The sequence below is a fragment of the Hyperolius riggenbachi genome, chromosome 3 (assembly GCF_040937935.1).
Source record: "Hyperolius riggenbachi isolate aHypRig1 chromosome 3, aHypRig1.pri, whole genome shotgun sequence".
Lineage (NCBI taxonomy): Eukaryota > Metazoa > Chordata > Amphibia > Anura > Hyperoliidae > Hyperolius > Hyperolius riggenbachi.
In genome coordinates this window covers 194,553,753-194,569,327 of record NC_090648.1, presented here as the reverse complement: position 1 = coordinate 194,569,327, position 15,575 = coordinate 194,553,753, and the positions used below count along the sequence as shown (strand labels likewise).

General features: G+C 43.9%; 1 protein-coding gene across 3 annotated transcripts in view; it reads left to right on the top strand.

The window, feature by feature from the left end:
* Positions 1–15,575, top strand: part of NEDD4 (NEDD4 E3 ubiquitin protein ligase) — a 172,402-nt gene that overhangs the window by 72,893 nt on the left and 83,934 nt on the right. The gene's annotated exons all lie outside the window — the stretch shown is intronic.

Here is a 15,575-nt window from a genome sequence, read left to right as displayed (position 1 = left end):
TAGAAAGTTTTAGGGTTGAGGCCCATGTCTTGTCTATTTTATTTATTGTATTTATAAAGGGCCAACATATTACGCAGTGTATTCTTTTTAGTCACAAACCGAATCAAAAGCAATTCAATTTTATTTATTTGATTTATTCCTGTGATACAATGAGGGCAGCCATGTTCTGTTTGTCACATTGTCATTGGAGATGCTATACGCTTGCCTGTGTGTAAATTCAGTCCCCTCTCCTCCTTCCTCCTCCCCTCTGCCTCTGAAATCAATGGCTAGTAACCTCCTCCGCCTCCTGCCCAGACTGGGCTCACATAAGCCCTTGCTACGGTTCCAAGGCACTGTGAAAAGCTGTGGGCGAACCTTGTTTGGTTTATAAGGTATTATTAAAACAACAACAAAAGTATTTGGCTTGAAGAATGCCCTATAAACTATATAAAAGGAACACAATTATCCAATGAGTAAAACTTTTATCTCAGATCCACTTTAAACTGCTCTCACAACCTTTATAGCGGAGTAGACGGTATAGTAGTTCCCTGTATAGGAATTGTATATACTGTTTATTATGTACCGTATGTTTTGGACTATAAGACGCACTTTTTCTCCCCCAAAAGTGGGGAGAAAAAGTGGGTGCGTCTAACCACACAGTCCTCAGAGGCTTCTGTACTGCACTATTTACTGGCGCCCTCTCATGACCGCGTGCGCCGCTAATATGCCACTTGGGGAACACTGAGGATCATGCTTACACAGGGCTCAAGAAAGAACGATCCCAGCGAGGACAAGTACCGTTATTTCCATTAATCACAGCAGCTGCTTCTATGATGCCCCGAAACGCCTGGGATCGTGCTGCTGCTGCCACACCACCGCGGCCATCATTAGATGCGTTTACAGCCTGTACACCCACACTGGACCTCGCTACTTTTTGAAGAAGCTGCCACCCACGCTGGTGAGCACTGTAATGTAATTTTAGTGGTTAGTTAGTTTAGCTTGGGGGGGGGGGGGGGCAGAGGTTTGTGTAGTGCAGTGTGGCTGTGGAGGGAGAGGAGGCATAAGGGGTTAGTTAAGTGTAATGTAGTGTGGTTGGTGGGGAGGCAGAGGTTAGTGTAGCTTGACAGAGTAACTTAGACATCTTGGGGGGGGGGGGGGGGGGGGGGGTTTGAGGAAGGTCTATAAGACACTACTGGATCAAGGATGCACCTAGGTTTAGTATTTTTTTTTTTTTTTTTTTAGCCCTGGTTTTTGCCCTCTAAACCTAGGTGTGTCTTATAGTCCGGAGCTTCTTATAGTCCGGAAAATACGGTATGCCTATCTCTTGTATGTTAATGCACTTGGGTGGGACTCCCTGTGTGGGTTGTCCTATATAAAGGATGTAGTTGTGGGTGGCGGTACACCAGAGAAAGGGTCAGATGACCTGTAACTTGTAGTGTGTCTGTAGCTCAATAAATCACACACGCAAGTTTGAAGCCTGTGGAGTGCCTTTTTCTACTGTATCTGTGCTCTCACAACCTCCCAGTTTTTTTCAGTCTCCTACAGGTCCCAGCTGCAGTGTATTCTGGTTCCCCACTGTGCAGCCTCCAGCCTCCTCCTGTTCTCAATTTCCACTGTCGTTATTACTCTTAAAGGGAACCTGGGGTGAGAGTGATATGGAGGCTGCCATATGTATATCCTTTTAAACAATACCAGTTGCCTGGCAGTCCTCCTAAACCTGTGTCTCTAATACTTTTAGCCATAGGCCCTGAACAAGCATCCAGCAGATCAGGTACTCTGACTCATGATTCCCGGGCAGAGGCTGAAGAGGCTCCAGCCTCGGGGCGCAGTGTAGGAGGGGGTGCACAATTCATTCAGCTGTCATTCCCAATTGTGTTTGAAGCACAAAGAAATAAGAAAAGGGCATACATAGCAGTGACTGCAAGCCAGATAACTAGAGATTAAGGTGTTAGGGATGTTGGGGGCCCTGGGGCACCTCTTAGTCTAATACCAATTAGTGTGTGATGACTGGGGTTGGAGGGATGGGAGGGGCGCACTTTGCTGTCTCAGCCTTGGGTGATGAAGGACCTTGTCCCGGCTCTGCATGATTTACTAAATAAGCCATAAGCTTGTTCCAGGGTTTTTACTCAGACACTACATATGCCAGAAGATCAACAAGACTGCGGGCAACTGGCATTGTTTACAAGGAAATAAAGATGGCAGCCTCCATATCGCTCTCACCTCAGGTTCCCTTTAATAGCGACAATGCCGATTGGGAAAAAGTGAGGCTGGAGACTTTTTTTTTTTTTTTCAGAATTAAGACCCGGAAGACACTGTGGCTGGGTTCTGCAAGGGAATCAACCTTTCTCCTGAAAGCTCTGCTGAATACAGCATAAGGCATTTATAATACAAAAATTAGATTCTATATAGACATCAAATCTAAGGAGGCACTTTCGATCAGTGTTGAGTTTTTTGATGAGGGAAGACTGTTCTTCTGGGGTTTAATCAGGAAATCTATGGGCAGGACTGGCATGAAGATGGGTTTCACAGCTTCATAATTCTGTGGACAAAACACAATGCAGCAGGATGTTAGATCAAATCTCTGCTGATATCTAATTTAATATCCGTGGTGCACTTTGCAGCAAGATGGTAGATGATCAATACTGGGTATAGATAGATCTTTTTCCACAACTTACCATATACTTTCTCAGTAGTTTTCGGGCACCCCAAGCTGCTTGCTTACTCTGTTAGCAAAACTTACAAATGTATGGCCAGCTTAAGAAACTTTCTTTGGTATATGGTAATATGAGTAAGCGGTATTAGTAATGATATGATCCCCTCTCCATAGAACAGGGCACTGCAAAGGTGGGGAATGTGATTGTGCAAGGAAAATACCTTTACTTGACTTTGATAACAGTGGCTTTAGACTGTAAGACATTTGTCAGCACTTTGGGGGAACGGTTGTTAATAGGTTTTGTTTGGTTCCAAAGAAATTTTATTTAATTAAAAAAAAATATATGAAACTGCCAACAGATTTTAAAAACGACAGTAAATTTGACTCTCTCTTCTCTGCCATTTTTGGCATCTACAATTGTCTAATTATGTTTCCAGTTGGCATTTTAGATTCCCCCCCCCCCCCCCCTGTAACCAACGACTGTCTTATATCATTTTGCTAAGTGCCATAGAAATATTTTGCTGATTAAAGTGATACTGAACACATCAGACTGAGTGCGGCATGTACCTGCACACAAATAGCCTGTTAATGTTCCAGTAAAACCTTACATCTCCCTGTTAGTTAATGTCAGCACCGAGGCTCCATCCATCAGCCATTTCAGCACAGCAGCGTTCCCTCGCTGCTTGAGGGTCACACTTGGTACATACAGCGCGGTTTCAGAACAATTTTGTAACAATAAAATGCCAGAATATGCAATCAATTAAATGGCACAAAGACAGCATTTCAAATGTAAAAACTGAAAAATATGAAAAAATGGTGTTCATTTTGAATTTAAACTCAAACTAAATACAAAATTAAACAAAGCAAATTCTAATAGTCAGACTGACAAGTAAATATAAACCATGTACAGGAGCAAAATGGTGGACATAATAACTTTTTCATAAGCAGAAAGTGGCTAGAACTGAAGTTCAGGTTTACATCGCCTAGTCAGGAATTCCTCTAGTGGACAGAACAATCAGATGGGACACTAAAACTAAATGAACTATTAGAAAATATCAGTCTGTTCGTTGCAGTTCTGTTTATTACAATTATTGTCAAACATTTCAGGTTGCTTACTTTGTTTTATGTACACATTAAACAGTTATTGCATGATATTTGCTATAGGAATTATCATGTGTCAAAATATGGTACGATAGTGTATTAATGCAGTTGTTGAAAAGTAACAGTGGCCCCAGCTTTGTGCAGGTAATGGCCTTATGTAGCAAGATGGGAACATATAGGCAATCTGTACTGCAGAATGCTATTGCCGTGGTTCCAATTTGAACAGTCTGCTGTGAAGATTGTTTGCTGATTTGTAAATAGAAATAGATGAATATGTTTGAATAACATTTACAAAAATACTCCTTGTTCTCCTTGAATTTCTTGGATGAGGTTTCTTTTTGGTCATGGTTGGCAAGTCAGAAGCTGGATTTTCAAAAACGTGAGCGGCCTGAATTTGGCAGGCCACATGCAGCAAATTTAGGCGCTGGAAGCCCCAGTGTTGCCAAAAGTGTAGGGCAGTGCCCATATTATTACTGTGGTCTCACCTTGTGCCTGGTTGTTATGGAGTTTGCCCATAGTGCCTTTGTTCATAATGTTTCCCCTCAGGTGCCCCCATTGATATAGTGCTCCTCCACACTGTCCCCATTATTATACTATCCCACGTCGTTTACTTACCCTACTCATTTTTCACCCCATTATTATGGTGCTCCCCCATATTGTCTCTATTATAGTATTTCTCCCCCCCCCCCCCCCTCCTACTGCCCCTGTTATTATATTTTTTCCTCCTAATGCCTCCATTATTATATTTTTTTTCCTCCTAATGCCTCCATTATTAGTGATCCCATGCCATCTCCGTTATTACAGGTATAGTGATCCTCACCTAGAGCCTCCATCCATTGACATGACTACAAATCATAGGTTCCAATGTGCAAGGATCAGAAAACAAGTGCGACAATCATGATCTTCACACCCATAACAAATGTGTACCCACAAAAATACCTAATCTGGAGAATGGAGCCCTGTATTGGAGGTAAACTTTAGTTAGTCCCATCCACAGCTCTGGGCCACCATAAGGTCCCCAGGATGCTCCCCTATAATGACCCTACCTTTATTCTAATACTGAAGTCTCCAGTACCTCCCATATTAGTGTTTTCTCTGGTTGCTGCAGCTCCCACCATCCCTTCATGCTGAATACAGCTTGTAGAGGGACATGCCAGATGGTTTCTTATATGTGTCTCATATTTTCACACAGCCTTAGATTTGTCTCCAGCTTTGCACACTTTCACTGGTCTTCACAGTAGAAAGATGTTTATGTGATGCATAACGTACTAGCCTATTTGCTTAGAATGGAGACTGCTGATGGTAGTGCACAAAACAAGGAAAAGACTGCAGGGAAGAATGGAAACATGAGTGTAGTAATTTTGCAATTCTATGGGGTTGGGGGCACCTACTGCCAATAGATTAGAGTACCAGCTGTCAGCCAGGCTGCAGCAAAAAAACAAAACAAAAAACTAATTAAGAAAACCAAAACTTTAGTTTCCATGTTTTGTTTAATGGCTCTTGTGATAAAATGCAACACAAAATGGTCTCCGGGCCTCACTATAGAAACAGTGATGCGGAGAGCTCCAGTGGTTGGGAGGGTCATCAAACCTCCATAGTAAATTCCAGTGTACGTGTATTCCATAGGAACTCAACCCTCATTAAAAACGTTTCCAATGCTTCACTGTGCTGTTCATGTTATACAGTGTATACCAGGGGTCTCAAACTCCATTTACCCGGGGGCTGCAGGAGGCAAAGTCAGGATGAGGCTGGGCCGCATAAGGGAGTTCACGTGTCCCCGCCGCAAAATGAGGGCTGCAGAGCCCCCAAATCGCCCCGGGGGGCAATCCGCCGGCATTTCCTGGAAGGGGCAGAGCTTTCAGCTTCAGCTCTGCCCCTCCTGACGTCAATCGCGGCGGCTCGGAAAATAGGAAAAAATGCCAGGAATCTTCATACAGCCATATTGCGGCTGTATAGCGATCCCTGGCCAAAGCGCTGCGGCTGCGTATAGACCCCCTGGAAACCCTGTCAGGAAATGCATTGCTCTTTCTTTTGATACATGGAAAATTACACTACCGTTAGGCTTGCTACTAAAAGTGACATTTACCGCATTTAAAAGTATATTATTTTCCTTCGAAACTTTAAAATCGATTTTCTCAAAAACTATAAGGTCTTTTTGAAAAATAGTTTTTTCCTCTTATTCCTAATGATCTCCTTAAAGGAGTACTATCGATTGAAACAACTTTTTTTTTTAATACTCTATATTAGTGTACACATTACCACTAGTGCTAGGGGCACTTTATTTATTCACCCAGGTCTCTCTCTCACTATCCCTGCTTAAAAATTCATTTCTCACACAGCTCATAGTAGTTTGGGTCACCCTGAGCTGCTTGGTTACTCTGTCACACAGCTAACAAATATATTTCACTGTGTCACTCACAGCATGCAGCAGACATGAGGAGAAATAGGCTGATCTGAGGTGGTAACAGGCAACTAAATGAGCTGTACTATTGCTGGAATATGACTAGCTATAACACTAGTCTGTGTTTATCCTCAGACTGGCTGCCTGCTTGTGGTGAGTCACTCCAGGCTGCATTCACTTTACAAGCTGCTGAGAGGGGCAGACCACTGTCTACAATTAGCATTATTAGTATCTTTATCAGTAAAGAGAAGCAAAGATAATAAACACACATTGCTAGAATCTTTAACCCCTTACCACCATATCAACAAGATCCTTTCAGCAAGGTGATAATTAAACTATAAACTGAGGAGTTGATAGCATCTCCCCTGTGCAGAGACATGGTCTAGCCCTCTGGGAGCTCAGTATTAGATACATTTTGTATCCAACACTGACGCCAAAACTGACGGAGGATTTTACAGCTGAGAGGAACAGCTGTGTGAGGAATCAAATTGCTCCTAGTACTTGCCCTAATGTGTGCTACAACATACAGCATTTAAAAATAAATGCATACATCGATAGTATTCCTTTAACATATCCTGCAAATTTAGGGTTTCTAGCATTTAAGGTGGATTTGCTATTAACCATTAAATTCGGCGGGTTTTTAAATGTGTATTTTTTTCCTTTGCAACTTTAAAATCGATTTTCTCAAAAACTATAAGGCCGATTTGAAAATTTTTTTTTTCCTCTTGTAGCCACTGGGGGCCCCTACAAGCTCTGGGGCACTGGGGCCACAAAATATTGTATCGAGGGCCGCAAATGGCCCGCGGGCCGCGAGTTTGAGACCCCTGGTGTATACCGTTATAAAGCATGAAATAAAGTGAAGTATTGGAAAAGTTTCCGCTGAGGGTTGAGTTCCTATGGAATGCATGTCTTGTGATAAAATGGCCAATAACAGTTAGTGTAACTAACACTGAAGGTGTGCCTGGAGGGGGAGAGTACAGTGATGATCCTTAATGTACAGCTGGAAGGCTGTAGATGGTTTAATAACAAACCTTTTCTGTTTAGCTGAAATGGAGAATGAGGCCACCAATCTGGCCTTGTTGTCTGGCAGGGATATTTGGATCTAGAAGACTGGCTGAACAAAATAATTGTAGAAGTGAACATTTACTTAAAGATAACCTGTGCTCTAAAATTCTTACAATAAAAAGCATACCATTCTATTTATTATAGAGGCGCTTAATTTGAATCCTTGTGCAGATTGTTTGATACTCCTCCCTATATTGCCCGATGAAGCAGGGTTGAACCTGCGAAACGCGTTGCATTTCTTTTTGGAGTTCCTAATAAATGTGTTTGACTGTCTGAATCGCAGTTGTTGTCGTGTCTGCTTGAGGGAGGTAAGACCACCACTTCCTCCTTCAATTTTGCCATTTAAGTTGGTTTTTAAGCTCATTTAATCTAATCTTATACTTTTGGCGCCTCTGTTCATTGTATACAATTCTATTTATTATGTTCTCCTGGGCCCCTCTGTGCTGTTTCTGTCACTCCCTGCTGCAATCCTGGCTTGTAATTGCCAGTTTTAGGCAGTGTTTACAAACAAAAGACATGGCCTCTAACAAGCTTGTGATAGGCTGAGAGGAGCTCAGTCTTTGACTCACACAGAGCCTGCAGGGGTCGTGGAGAGGGTGTGTATAGCTTCTATTCAATCACAAGTAGAGCAGCACATCCCTGCCTGAGTGCCTGAGCCCGACAAAGCCGTCAGAGGAAAGATCATTAGATCATATAACAGAGATAATACAGCCACTGTGCAACTAGGAAAGGCTGCAGTAAGACAGAGCACATTAGAACATGTATAGGAACTTATAGGATAAAAGACATAAGGCAGAAAATTTTGTTAGTCTCTTTAAATTGCATATTTTGCGCTTGAGTAAGGTTTTATTCAGAGTTTAAAACATTTCATAGTGCAGTTGTTACAAAATCACATTTGTTTCGTGCCACAGAGATCATACTTTTTAGCCTGTATGAATAATTACACTTTATGACCAGCATTCATCCTTTTTACATATCTAGAGTTAACTATACTCAGATTATCCCAAGGGTACTGGAAATTATTCATGAAAGTAAGAATAGTATTTGCAGTGTCATGTACCATTTTGTTTACAGGTCTGTGCTGGATACATTGCAACATTCAGCTAAACTCGACCACAAGCTATTTTTGCACGCTGCTGTTGGAACTCTTAACAGTTCCTGCCCTGCAGCACTGTCCATGTTTTTTTATAGGAGGAGGCACACATGGCACAAATACGCTTTCAGGCCAAATCATACGGAGTTGCCATCCAATATTCTATGAATGGAAGTCTCACACAGCTGTGTTACAGGAAACTTTATAAGCCCTGAATAAAGTGCATAAACTGGGTTGCATATTAAAGGGAGCCAAGCTGTGTAGTTTATTCAGCCCTTCATGTCATTGATCTACAAATACTACCACAGGGTACTTGACGTTTTTTAGCTAAATTGCAAAGGGATTTTATTTTATATTTGTACAGGTCCCCACTGGGCTGATAGCTCCTGCAACCCCTGTTTCATATGTCTTGTGATGATGGGATTGCTCATATCTTTGACCGGTTATCACTACTGTTTAGGTAGCTTGGGGGCTTGCAGATCATATCATGCGCTGGCTGCCCTGATAGGCTTGTGTTTCCTGTACTCAACTTGTTGTAGCACACACAAACATCACGGCATTTAATACTAACCGTGTGAACAAGACCATTAAACAATCAGTCTTTTCAGGTTGAAATTCTTCTCTTGCAGCAAAACCATTTTAACCACTTCCCGACCGCTTAACGCACAGAGGCGGCCGGGAAGTGGAGCCCTGAAGGACCGGCTCACCCACAGAGGCGGCGGTCCTTCTAAGGGCATGGGCGGAGCGATCGCGTCATCCGTGACGCAATCCTCCGCCGGCGCCTGTCACCGCTCGCCCGCCGCAACATCCCGCCGGCTATACGGAAGCGCCGGCGGGATGTTAACCCCGCGATCGCCGCATACAAAGTGTATAATACACTTTGTAATGTTTACAAAGTGTATTATACAGGCTGCCTCCTGCCCTGGTGGTCCCAGTGTCCGAGGGACCACCAGGGCAGGCTGCAGCCACCCTAGTCTGCACCCAAGCACACTGATTTCTCCCCCCCCTGCCCCAGATCGCCCACAGCACCCCTCAGACCCCCCCCCCCCCTGCCCACCCTCCAGACCCCTGTTTGCACCCAATCACCCCCCTAATCACCCATCAATCACTCCCTGTCACTATCTGTCAACGCTATTTTTTTTTATCTCCCCCCCCTGCCCACTGCCCCCTCCTGATCACCCCCCCACCCCTCAGATTCTCCCCAGACCCCCCCCCCCCCTGTGTACTGTATGCATCTATCCCCCCTGATCACCTGTCAATCACCCGTCAATCACCCCCTGTCACTGCCACCCATCAATCAGCCCCTAACCTGCCCCTTGCGGGCAATCTGATCACCCACCCACACCAATAGATCACCCGCAGATCCGACATCAGATCACCACCCAAACGCAGTGTTTACATCTATTCTCTCCTCTAAACACCCACTAATTACCCATCAATCACCCATCAATCACCCCCTATCACCACCTGTCACTGTTACCCATCAGATCAGACCCTAATCTGCCCCTTGCGGGCACCCAATCACCCGCCTACACGCTCAGATTGCCCTCAGACCCCCCCTTATCAATTCGCCAGTGCAATATTTACATCTGTTCTTCCCTGTAATAACCCACTGATCACCTGTCAATCACCTGTCAATCACCCATCAATCACCCCCTGTCACTGCCACCCATCAATCAGCCCCTAACCTGCCCCTTGCGGGCAATCTGATCACCCACCCACACCAATAGATCGCCCGCAGATCCGACATCAGATCACCACCCAAACGCAGTGTTTACATCTATTCTCTCCTCTAAATACCCACTAATTACCCATCAATCACCCCCTATCACCACCTGTCACTGTTACCCATCAGATCAGACCCTAATCTGCCCCTTGCGGGCACCCAATCACCCGCCTACACGCTCAGATTGCCCTCAGACCCCCCCCCTTATCAATTCGCCAGGGCATTATTTACATCTGTCCTTCCCTGTAATAACCCACTGATCACCTGTCAATCACCCATCAATCACCCATCAATCACCCCCTGGCACTGCCACCCATCAATCACCCCCTGTCACTGCCACTCATCAATCAGCCCCTAACCTGCCCCTTGCGGGCAATCTGATCACCCACCCACACCAATAGATCGCCCGCAGATCCGACATCCGATCACCACCCAAGCGCAGTGTTTACATCTATTCTCTCCTCTAAACACCCACTAATTACCCATCAATCACCCATCAATCACCCCCTATCACCACCTGTCACTGTTACCCATCAGATCAGACCCTAATATGCCCCTTGCGGGCACCCAATCACCCGCCTACACGCTCAGATTGCCCTCAGACCCCCCTTATCAATTCGCCAGTGCATTAGTTACATCTGTTCTTCCCTGTAATAACCCACTGATCACCTGTCAATCACCCATCAATCACCCATCAATCACACCCTGGCACTGCCACCCATCAATCACCCCCTGTCACTGCCACTCATCAATCAGCCCCTAACCTGCCCCTTGCGGGCAATCTGATCACCCACCCACACCAATAGTTCGCCCGCAGGTCCGACGTCAGATCACCTCCCAAGGGCAGTGTTTATATCTGTTCTCTACCCTAAACACCCACTAATTACCCATCAATCAACCCGTCACTGCTACCTATCAGATTAGACCCCTATCTGCCCCTAGGGCACTCAATCACCCGCCCACACCCTCAGAATGCCCTCAGGCCCCAGCCCTGATCACCTCGCCAGTGCATTGCTTGCATCTATTCCCCCCTCTAATCACACCTTGAGACACCCATCAATCACCTCCTGTCACCCCCTAGCACACCTACCCATCAGATCAGGCCCTAATTTGCCCCGTGTGGGCTCCTGATCACTCGGCCAAACCCTCGGATCCCCCTCAGCCCCCCTTTCGATCACCTCCCCAGCGCATTGATTGCATCTATTTTCCTCTCTAACCACCCCCTGAGACACCCATCAATCACCTCCTGTCACCCCCTAGCACTCCTATCCATCAGATCAGGCCCAATACAATCTGTCATCTAAAAGGCCACCCTGCATATGACCGGTTCCACAAAATTCGCCCCCTCATAGACCACCTGTCATAAAAATTTGCAGATGCTTATACCCCTGAACAGTCATTTTGAGACATTTGGTTTCCAGACTACTCACGGTTGTGGGCTCGTAAAATGCCAGGGCGGTATAGGAACCCCAGAAACGGACCCCATTTTAGAAAAAAGACACCCCAATGTATTCTGTTAGGTGTATGACGAGTTCATAGAAGATTTTATTTTTTGTCAAAAGTTAGCGGAAATTTTTTTTTTTTTTACACAAAGTGTCATTTTTCACTAACTTGTGACAAAAAATAAAATCTTCTATAAACTCGCCATACACCTAACGGAATACCTTGGGGTGTCTTCTTTCTAAAATGGGGTCACTTGTGGGGTTCCTATACTGCCCTGGCATTTTAGGGGCCCTGAACCGTGAGGAGTAGTCTAGAAAACAAATGCCTCAAAATGACCTGTGATTAGGACGTTGGGCCCCTTAGCGCACCTAGGCTGCAAAAAAGTGTCACATGTGGTATCGCCGTACTCAGGAGAAGTAGTATAATGTGTTTTGGGGTGTATTTTTACACATACCCATGCTGGGTGGGAGAAAGTTCTCTGTAAATGGACAATTGTGTGTAAAAAAAATCAAACAATTGTCATTTACAGAGGTATTTCTCCCACCCAGCATGGGTATGTGTAAAAATACACCCCAAAACACATTATACTACATCTCCCGAGTACGGCGATACCACATGATTGGCACTTTTTTGCAGCCTAACTGCGCTAAGGGGCCCAAAGTCCAATGAGTACCTTTAGGATTTCACAGGTCATTTTTGTTTCAAGACTACTCCTCACGGTTTAGGGCCCCTAAAATGCCAGGGCAGTATAGGAACCCCACAAATGACCCCATTCTAGAAAGAAGACACCCAAACGTAGTCCGTTAGGAGTATGGTGAGTTCATAGAATTTATTTTTTGTCACAAGTTAGCGGAAAATGACACTTTGTGAAAAAAAACAATTAAAATCAATTTCCGCTAACTTGTGACAAAAAATAAAAACTTCTATGAACTCACCATACTCCTAACGGAATACCTTGGGGTGTCTTCTTTCTAAAATGGGGTCATTAGTGGGGTTCCTATACTGTCCTGGCATTTTAGGGGCCCTAAACCGTGAGGAGTAGTCTTGAAACAAAAATGACCTGTGAAATCCTAAAGGTACTCATTGGACTTCGGGCCCTTTAGCGCAGTTAGGGTGCAAAAAAGTGCCACACATGTGGTATCGCCGTACTCGGGAGAAGTAGTACACTGTTTTGGGGTGTATTTTTACACATACCCATGCTGGGTGGGAGAAATACCGCTGTAAATGGACAATTGTGTGTAAAAAAAAATCAAGATTGTCATTTACAGAGGTGTTTCTCCCACCCAGCATGGGTATGTGTAAAAATACACCCCAAAACACATTGTACTACTTCTCCCAAGTACGGTGATACCACATGTGTGGCACTTTTTTGCACCCTAACTGCGCTAAAAGGCCCAAAGTCCAATGAGTACCTTTAGGATTTCACAGGTCATTTTGAGAAATTTCGTTTCAAGACTACTCCTCACGGTTTAGGGCCCCTAAAATGCCAGGGCAGTATAGGAACCCCACAAATGACCCCATTTTAGAAAGAAGACACCCCGAGGTATTCCGTTAGTAGTATGGCGAGTTCATAGAAGATTTTATTTTTTGTCACAAGTTAGTGGAAATTGATTTTAATTGTGTTTTTTCACAAAGTGTCATTTTCCGCTAACTTGTGACAAAAAATAAAATCTTCTATGAACTCACCATACTCCTAACGGAATACCTTGGGGTGTCTTCTTTCTAAAATGGGGTCATTTGTGGGGTTCCTATACTGCCCTAGCATTTTAGGGGCCCTAAACCGTGAGGAGTAGTCTTGAAACGAAATTTCTCAAAATGACCTGTGAAATCCTAAAGGTGCTCATTGGACTTTGGGCCCTTTAGCGCAGTTAGGGTGCAAAAAAGTGTCACACATGTGGTATCGCCGTACTCAGGAGAAGTCGTATAATGTGTTTTGGGGTGTATTTTTACACATACCCATGCTGAGTGGGAGAAAGATCTCTGTAAATGGACAATTGTGTGTAAAAAAAAATTAACAAATTGTCATTTACAGAGATATTTCTCCCACCCAGCATGGGTATGTGTAAAAATACACCCCAAAACACATTATACTACTTCTCCTGAGTACGGCAATACCACATGTGTGGCACTTTTTTGCAGCCTAACTGCGCTAAGGGGTCCAAAGTCCAATGAGCACCTTTAGGCTTTACAGGGGTGCTTACAATTTAGCACCCCCCAAAATGTCAGGACAGTAAACGCACCCCACAAATGACCCCATTTTGGAAAGTAGACCCTTCAAGGTATTCAGAGAGGGGAATGGTGAGTCCGTGGCAGATTTCATTTTTTTTTTTGTCGCAAGTTAGAAGAAATGGAAACTTTTTTTTTTTTTTTTCACAAAGTGTCATTTTCCGCTTACTTGTGACAAAAAATGTCTTCTATGAACTCACTATGCCTCTCAGTGAATACTTTGGGATGTCTTCTTTCCAAAATGGGGTCATTTGGGGGGTATTTATACTATCCTGGAATTCTAGCCCCTCATGAAACATGACAGGGGGTCAGAAAAGTCATAGATGCTTGAAAATGGGAAACTTCACTTTTTGCACCATAGTTTGTAAACGCTATAACTTTTACCCAAACCAATAAATATACACTGAATGGGTTTTTTTATCAAAAACATGTTTGTCCACATTTTTCGCGCTGCATGTATAGAGAAATTTTACTTTATTTGAAAAATGTCAGCACAGAAAGTTAAAAACATTTTTTTGCCAAAATTCATGTCTTTTTTGATGAATATAATAAAAAGTAAAAATCGCAGGAGCAATCAAATAGCACCAAAAGAAAGCTTTATTAGTGACAAGAAAAGGAGCCAAAATTCATTTAGGTGGTAGGTTGTATGAGCGAGCAATAAACCGTGAAAGCTGCAGTGGTCTGAATGGAAAAAAAAGTGTCCGGTCCTTAAGGGGTAGAAAGCCCTAGGTCCTCAAGTGGTTAAGGAGAGGAAGTTTCCTAACCTTTCACTTAATGGCCCATATGCAATGAACTTTTTCTCCAGAGTTTTCTCCTAGGTGATATGGTACACTGTCAATAAAATATCTTATAAAAATCTAGCATTCAAGAAAATACTCCAAATTATTTTGATGGTACTTTTTATACCTACTTTTTCAATTACAAAGTGCTGAACAGTTGTTTTAAAGTGATCCTTCAGTCAGAAAAAAAAGACTTTTACTCACCTGAGGCTTCCAATAGCCCCCTGCAGCTGTCTGGTGCCCTCGCCGTGTCCCTCCGATCCTCATGTCCCCGCCGGCAGCCACTTCCGGTTTCGCCGTCAGGAGCCGACAGGCTGGGAACACGAGTGATTCTTCGCGGTCCCAGTCACAATTGCGCCCTCTATGCTGCTATATGCTTCATGCTGTATGCTATAGCAGCATAGAGGGCGCATTGTCTGCTCCTGATGGCGAAACCGGAAGTGGCTACCGGCGGGGGCACGAGGATCGGAGGGACACGGCGAGGGCACCGGACAGCTGCAGGGGGCTATTGGAAGCCCCAGGTGAGTAAAAGTCATTTTTTTTTTCTGACTTAAGGATCACTTTAAAGACAAGATGAAAAATTATCTCCTAGGAGAAAAAATGAATTGCATATGGGCCAACAAGTGTTACCCTACATGGTTTTGTAGTAAATTTACTTCTAGTAAAATGAGGCGTCTTACATGAAAATTGCAATGCCATGATTTTAGATAGCATGACTGACCCTCAGGGCCAATTTATCTTTTTGAAAGTGAATATTGGTAATAATTTCACTATAGCTAATATTTATATGCCAAATGTGGATTAAGGTGCGCTCATTGCACTCTGCTAATTTGGTTGGACTCATTCTTAGAAGGTAATTTAACCTCCCTGGCATTTCAGTTATTTCCAGATTTAGGGTCTAAAAGCTGTGCAATTTTTTCACAAACTTTCCGACCCCAAAAACAAGAAAAAAACATACCACAGAGAGATCTTCAGCAGCTCCTGCATATAACTCACTCAGGCATGGGGTTACTGCTCTGAGCTGCGGATTTCCGTTCTGAGCCTGACTCGGGATTACCACTAAGAGAGTGATATCAATCTTGATATAAACTCCACTTTAGATACCTCAA